General features: G+C 39.3%; 1 pseudogene; it reads left to right on the top strand.

Annotated features, from left to right (window-relative positions):
- The first annotated feature begins 604 nt into the window (after nucleotides 1-604).
- Nucleotides 605-2,137, top strand: LOC101563175 (annotated as a pseudogene).
- The last annotated feature ends 5,465 nt before the right edge of the window (nucleotides 2,138-7,602 follow it).

Genomic DNA, 7,602 nt, shown 5'->3' with positions numbered 1-7,602 from the left:
GCTTCCCTGTCTGTTCTCTTTCCAGACACATTCGCCCTCTCTACCCACTGATGTAGAGGGCCATTTTCTTGCCCCATGTGGTGCTGAGGGCTTTACATGATGTCTTTTTAACCTTCTAGGATTTATAGGATAACTATCTCTATAGTAAAGATAATAATAAGGTAACAATCCTAACACTAGGTACAGAATTATGTGCTAAGCCACCGTCAAATATAAATATGTGTGTCACGTACAAATTTTGAAATTTTTAGCAGCCACACTAAGATATAAAAAAGAAACAGTTGCTGTTGATTTTTAATGAAATGTTTTGTTAGTGAACATGTCATCAAAATAAAAATTAATGTTATTTTTCATTCTTGCCTTTTATATCAAGACAATGAGACCCACTGTGAAGTTTAAGGCACATCTCAATTTGGATGCTATGTTTTTGTTGAACACACTTACGCTTGTATTTAGCCTTCTAAAATGTATGGTAAACTTTTCCCAAGATGGTGGAACTTGGGTAGCATCTTCATTACTCTGCAGAGAAGACTGTTGGTATCGGTGAAGTCAAAGTTAGGACTGGAGGCACTTTGCTGTCTTCAATCAAGTTGAGGGTATAAAAATGCAGAGCAATAAGATGTTTAACTTGGAGAAGCAGAACCAGGCTCCAAAGAAGCATCATCAGCATCACCAGCAGCATCAGCATCAGCATCAGCATCAGCATCAGCATCACCACCACCAGCAACATTGGCAGCAGCAGCAGCAGCAGCAGCAGCAGCAGCAGCAGCAGCAGCAGCAGCAGCAGCAGCTGCTGCCTCCACCAATACCTGCAATGGGCAACAGGCCAGTAACCAAAATGAAGGTTTGACTATTGACCTGAAGAATTTTAGGAAGCTAGGAGAAAAGATATTTACCCAACATAGCCACCTCTTTGTGGGCAATCTTCCCCCTGTTATCACAGAGGAGGAAATGAAACTATTTGAGAAATATGGGAAAGTAGGAGAAGTTTTCATTCATAAAGATAAAGGCGGGGCTGGGGAAATGGCTCAGTTGAATAAGCACTTGCCTGGCAAGCCCAAGGACCTGAGTTCAATCCCCAGTTCTGAAAAAAAAAATAAAATAAATAAAAATAAAGGCTTTGGCTTTATCCGCTTGGAAACAGAGATTGCCAAAGCGGAGCTGTATAATACGCCTCTCCATGGGAAACCCTTCCTCAGCACGTGTCCAGTGAACTACAGAAAGAAGCCTTTTCTGTGTTTGGCTAGGTGGAAAGGGCTGTAGTCATTGTGGATGATCGAGGAAGACCCTCAGGAAAAGGCATTGTTGAGTTCTCAGGGAAGCCAGCTGCACGGAAAGTTCTGGACAGACGCAGTGAAGGGTCTTTCCTACTAATCACATTTCCTTGGCTTGTGACCATGGAGCTTATGGACCAGTTAGATGACGAAGAAGCACTTCCAGAAAAAGCTTGTTATAAAGAACCAGCAATTTCACAGGGAACAAGAGCAGCCACCTCGATTTGCACAACCTGGCTCCTTTGAATATGAATACGCCATGTGCTGGAAGGCGCCTATTGAGATGGTGAAGCAGGATCAAATGGATCACAACATAAAGGAAGCCCATGAGAAGCTGGAGATGGAGATGGAGGCTGTTCTCCACGAGCACCAGGTTATGTTGATGAGGCAAGATTTGATGAGACACCAAGAACAACTTCAGAGAATGGAAGAGCTGCATAACCAAGAGGTCCAAAAATGAAAGCAACTGGAGCTCAGGCAGGAAAAGGAGTGGAGACTCCTTGAAGAAGAAATGTGGTGGCAACAAGAAGAGATGATGCGGCAACAGCAGGAAACATTCAAGGGAACCTTCCTTGATGCGTGAGAACAAGAGATACAAATGGGCCAGATCCCTCTGGGAGGTGCTATGGGCATAAACAACAGAGGTGCCATGCCCCCTGCTCCAGTGCCAGCTGGTACCCCAGCTCCTCCAGGACCTGCCACGATGATGTCCGATGGAACCTTGAGATTGACGCCACCAACAATAAATGCTTTGGCCAGGCTGCTACGATGTAAGGAATTGGGGCAACTGGTGGAACCCCTCCTGCTTTCAACTGTGCAGCTCTGGAGCTGAATTTGCTCCAAACAAATGTCAACAATACTAATAAAGCTGCAGTGTCTAGTTTCCTGAAACCATTAAAAGAAGGAGCCCTTTTAGACTAGCCAGAATTCTACCTTTAAAATGTGTTAGGGATTCCTCCCAATAGTTAGGTCTTCCCTGCCTGTTCTACTCTAAGGGAGTATGCTGGGGGCAGAGGGCAAGGGAGGGGTGATACGTAACAAATTCTGTGTGGTTTGTTTAATTGGCTCTGTGTGACACATTCCTGAAATTTCAAATATAATGTATTGTTGAAGACTGAGGGGAACCATGACAGAATGATTCCTTAGAGTCCCATTGATCTTGAGCATTCTGAATTTTTTCTGTCCAATGATTTTATTTGCTTTTTACACCCCTCATGCCCAGAGACACTGCCACATACACCACAAAAACCAAACATCTCCCAGTGACCTCAGCCCCATCGCTCCATTTGCTCCCAGGTGAGAATTCAGATGAATGTCTACAGAGGCCAGACAGCATATGTATGGCTCTGTTATATCCCATATATTCCCCTTTCATGTACTAAAGACATTTTCTCTTAGAGATGTTCACTTTAGTATATCTTTAAAAAAAAATCTTGTGTCAGCTTGCCTCCATCTTTTCCTTGGGTAAGACATCTCAGAAATGACATTTTTGTGTTTATGTTGCTGTTCACAGCTTTTCTTGATAGGCCTAGTACAATCTTGGGAATAGGGTTGCTGTATGCTGAAGGTCTGACTGTAGCTCTTAGCCTTGCCTATCTTAGGTAGTTATGCTGTGCATTTTTTTTTTATTGGTGTGCCATGTTTGATTTATCCCTGATACCTTAAATTTAGAGTTTTTCTGAGAAATAGAGCAGTAATACAGCATCAACTTATTAAAGTACATTTTAAGCCTTTAAAAAATGTATGGTAAAATAATAAATCATGTACCTAAAAGGTTCCAAACATACTTTTGATACTTGACTTTTGATACTTGAATCATACCAAAAATATAATCTCTTTTTCTATTCTCACCCACATTGCTCAAACTGTTTCCATTTAAAAACTTTAATTTCACTTTCAGTTAATTAAAAATATAACTCTTTAGCCACATAAGTGACATTTCAAATGTTCATTGTTCACATGTGGCTGGCGGCCACCAGAGGGGCAAGGGCAGCTCTAAGCATTTTGCTCCTATGAGGAAAACAAGCACAGAGAGGTGGTAACCTGTACTTGCTCACATCACAGTTATTAATGCTCAGAATGATTAATTTCCCCACACTGACTTGGCTAATAAAGGCAACAGCCAGGGTTTGAATTCATGATTGTTCATTTCTCTCATTCCATCTTGAGCCACAGTGCTAGTCTGCACTCAGCACTTTATTGCTCACTCTTCTCCTAAAATCCTTACTTGGTTCAAGGCCTTTAAAAAAAAAAACAAAAAAAACCCAGCATTGCCTGTATTACCTCTGTCTAGAATGCCTTTCAAGGTCCATTACAAATGTTATTCCTTAATTCAATTGGTAAGGACTCTAACACTCCAAGTGTAGAGGGCCCCAAAGAGTTTTTGATTATGTGGGCTGTAACTATCAATATTTATTACAGGGCTAGGGAGATGGCTCAGTAGAATAAGTGCTTCCCTGGCAAGTGCAAGTGCCTGAGTTCAATCCCTGATTCTGAAAAAAAAAAATTATTGCATTAGAAATTAAAACTACGAATTTAAAAAAGATGCATTATTCTTTCATTTATTAAAATATACCATACTGAACTCATTATATTTAGATACAAGGAATGGATAATTGTGAAAAGATAACTATATTTCCCCAAACAAAACTATTATTAAGGGGCCGGGGAGATAGCTCAGTAGAATAAGTGCTTTCCTGGCAAGCACAGGGTCCTGAGTTCAATCCTTAGTACTGCAAAGCAAACAAACAAAAAACCCAAACTATTATTAAGAAGAGTAGTCTTGTTTTAAACTTTTGCTAATCTTTTTAATATGTAACTTAATAGAAGAGCTAGAGTCTCCTCTCTGCTTCTGTCTTTAATCTGATAGAATTTGTTGTTTTGGTTGAAATGTACAAGGCAAATCTAGCCTCACTCAAATACGTATTGGAAAACAGAACAGCATCTTAAAAGCCTTTCAGATACTACTGAAAATTCTTTGTTGCCACCTTAACAAACTTCCACAGATAATCAATTCTCAAAAGTTAGCTACTGGGGCTGGTGAGATGGCTCAGTGGTCTAAAGCACCTACTTAGAACAAGCATAGCAAAGCACAAGGGACCGCGGTTCAATCCCCCAGCACCATAGGCCAGCCAGCCCCGCCCCCTGGTGGACTGAGCTGCCCCCCCCCACAAATTAAAAAAAAAAAGTTAGCTACTACATGAAACCTAAGACCTCATCAATAAACTTTTTATATATTAAAATTACATTAAAATTCATTAGCTTATCTTGTACTTTCAGTGAATTTTTCATGTGTTTTATAATAAATGTATTGTTCACTTGGAAAATATTGGTCCACTGAGTTATACAGCTATTTCAAATATTGACACAGTTCATCAGATAATATTTAAAAGTTCACTCAGTAAAATCAGCACTGATCAAGTCAGAAAAATCTTTAAGAACTAGGATACGGATAAACTTGTGGCTCAAATATATTTTTTCCCAAAATTCTAATTTTTATTAGAATGTTCAGTTTTATTAGTGGGTTGTTATTCTTGATATGACAGGTTCCTTTGTTCATTTTTAAGAAAATGTCTGTCAAACACTTGGGTGGAAATAACCATAGTTTAACTGTCTGTTGTTCTTTCAAGTAAAAATGGTACCCCATGAACAAAGTATTGGCTCGACTCAAAGCCAGTCATGCCCATGTTCTTCCTTGAGATCGCTGAGCTTCAGTAAGCAGCGAAATGCTAGTGCACACCTTCCGTCATGTGAGGCAGAATGGAAACCAATATTATTCAGGGTGGTACTTTAACCAAATTAATCTGCTTACTCAAGGGCATACTTAAGTAAAACTGGCATGCCCCCCCTCTGTGGGTGAATAGAAAAATTGTAAAATAACTAATGACAAGTCGGTTGTCACTGCCTCAATTTTCACTAAAATTGGGAGTTTTTTTCCATCACTGCCTTTGTACCATCAGTGAAAATATCAATACAGTGAAAAAAGGGAAATAACATCTTAGTATCATCAAAAAAATAGTTTTGATTTCATGAGCTCTGTGAAATGGTCTCAAGATTCTGAGTCTGAAGACAAATGGTCTACAAGCAAGATAACTGTGTGAGTAGGTGGGTAAAGTGGCCCACCCCAAGAGGTCAAGTAAGTCTTCTTGTGTAAAGTGATATTTGAGGTTTCACCAGAAATATATGTATCAGTGACACATGAGACCAAAGGAGAGGGTGAAGAAAGAGAGTAATGGGCAGATACAGTAGCATATGTGCAAAAACTGGCAAAGAGATGTAGGCTGGAGGAGCCACAGAAGTGGGTTTGGCTGGGACACGAAAGGTAGGAAGGGGTGCAGTAAGCAGTGAGGCCAGAGAGATGAGCAAGGCCGGTCTGAAAACAAGCCTTGCAAATGTAGCAAGGGCTCTGCAGCACTCCAGTTGCTCCTAAAAATGTTTAATCTGAACCTAATTAGGAAGAGACAAGCAGACAAATCCAACTTGAAAGAAATTCTCCAAAACCACCTTCCTGGACTGTTAAAAATATCAAGATAATGGAAGACACAAAAGGACTGGAGAATTATTCTAATTAAGGAAACATAACATGAAAAACAGTAAGTAATCCTTGACTGGATTTTGGATTAAATTTAAAAAAAATTGTTTTAGACCTTTTGCTTGGCTGCTGTTGTAAAACATCTTAGACTGGGTAACCTAGAAACAAGAGAAATTCACTTGCTTCTTGCTTCTGTTCTGGAAACCAGGAAGGCCTAGGCAGATTGGGTGTCTGATAAAATTTTGCTCCTATTTTACTAATAGTGCTTGTGTATGGCAGGAGGGGAAAGGAGAGCTCCTCAAGCATAATCCCTATGTGGGAACTTTGTCTTCACAAATAAACCACTTTTCCAGACCTTCAATGTTTAATACTGTCCCATTGGTGATAAAGTCTCAACACATGAATGGGAGGGAGAGGTGCATTCTGACTACAGCGCCCATCACCATCAACAGCTATGAAACACCCTGTTGGAACTATTGGGGATATTTGAATATGTACACATTAGACAATGCATCACATTTTCTAAATGTAATCCCATTGTTTTGTGGTTATAGCGAACACTTTTTTTGTTCTACAAGGATACATGCTGAAGTATTTAAGGATGAAGTATGCTGTCTGCAACTAGATCAGTTCTCAATGACCCATCAAAAACTATTTGTATATATGGAGAAAGAAATAGAAAAGACAAATTCAGAAGAACATTAACAATTGATAACCCCAGGTGAAAGGTGTAAGGGCATTAACTTACTATTCTGGTAATTCTGAGTAGGTTTATAAATTTTTCAGAATAAAATGTTGGGATATTAGGAATTTGGTCCTTTTCTTAGAGTTGAGGTAAGCCATGGAAAGGTATTAACCAAGGGAGTAAGATCTTCAGGAGGAACCAAACTCCAGTTAAAATAAGAAACTTACTGGGGCATGTGGTCAAATACAATGAATGATGCTGTTCTTCAGAATCCAGACTCCAGATCCATGCAAGCCTGACCACTCTATATGATTGCCCCAGCCTTTTGGCTAGGAAGGAAATGGAAGAAGAGATGCGGGTCAATAAAAGTACAAATGTAGTTGCTGTTACACTATATTTCTCCTTCAGTGGAACAATGTTACCTTTATTTGACTTAGATTTTAGAATCTCTGTGTCCTTACACAGTGTGTCATATCTAAAGAGTGTGTAATAACCAACTCAAAATTCTAGAGACAATTACAAAATAAAAGATATAAGTAAATTTTATTCAATAGCAATATAACCTGACTGAATCCAGTTGAGTTGATTGCTGTGAAGGCAAAAACATGTACTTGTATATAAAGCATACCTTTATAATATAGTTTGGCTTACACCCTAATTTCCTGTATTTTCTTAATAAACTTCAGAATGCCTGTGAGTCCTTTTGTTTCCAATGTAATAGTTGGATGGAAACTTGAATTAGAAATTACATTTCTATATTACCATTTTCTGCTTCAAGTATATTGTACAGACATCCATGAATGACAGAAACAAGGTTTAAGTTGTCCCCAAAGATTGCTGACTCTTTGAGATGAGAGTCCTCAGTTTGGTTTGGAATGGAACTGGTAAAATGAAGAGGTAACAGAGCGCCTGCGAAAATAACATGGCAGTTCCTCCGAAGATTAAACCAAATAACCACATGGTCCAGCAATTCCACTTCTGACTATATACTTAAAAGAACTGAAATAGAGGATTACTCAAGCAAATATTTGTGCAGTTGTGTTTATGACAGCATTATTCACAATAGCCAATAGGTGGAAACAACCCAAATATCCACTAGTAGATGAATAGAG

This window comes from Octodon degus, unplaced genomic scaffold (assembly GCF_000260255.1).
Source record: "Octodon degus isolate 3935 unplaced genomic scaffold, OctDeg1.0 scaffold00008, whole genome shotgun sequence".
NCBI classification, from domain to species: Eukaryota; Metazoa; Chordata; class Mammalia; order Rodentia; family Octodontidae; genus Octodon; species Octodon degus.
The sequence above is the reverse complement of the archived record's forward strand: the minus strand, read 5'-3'. Positions and strand labels throughout refer to the sequence as shown.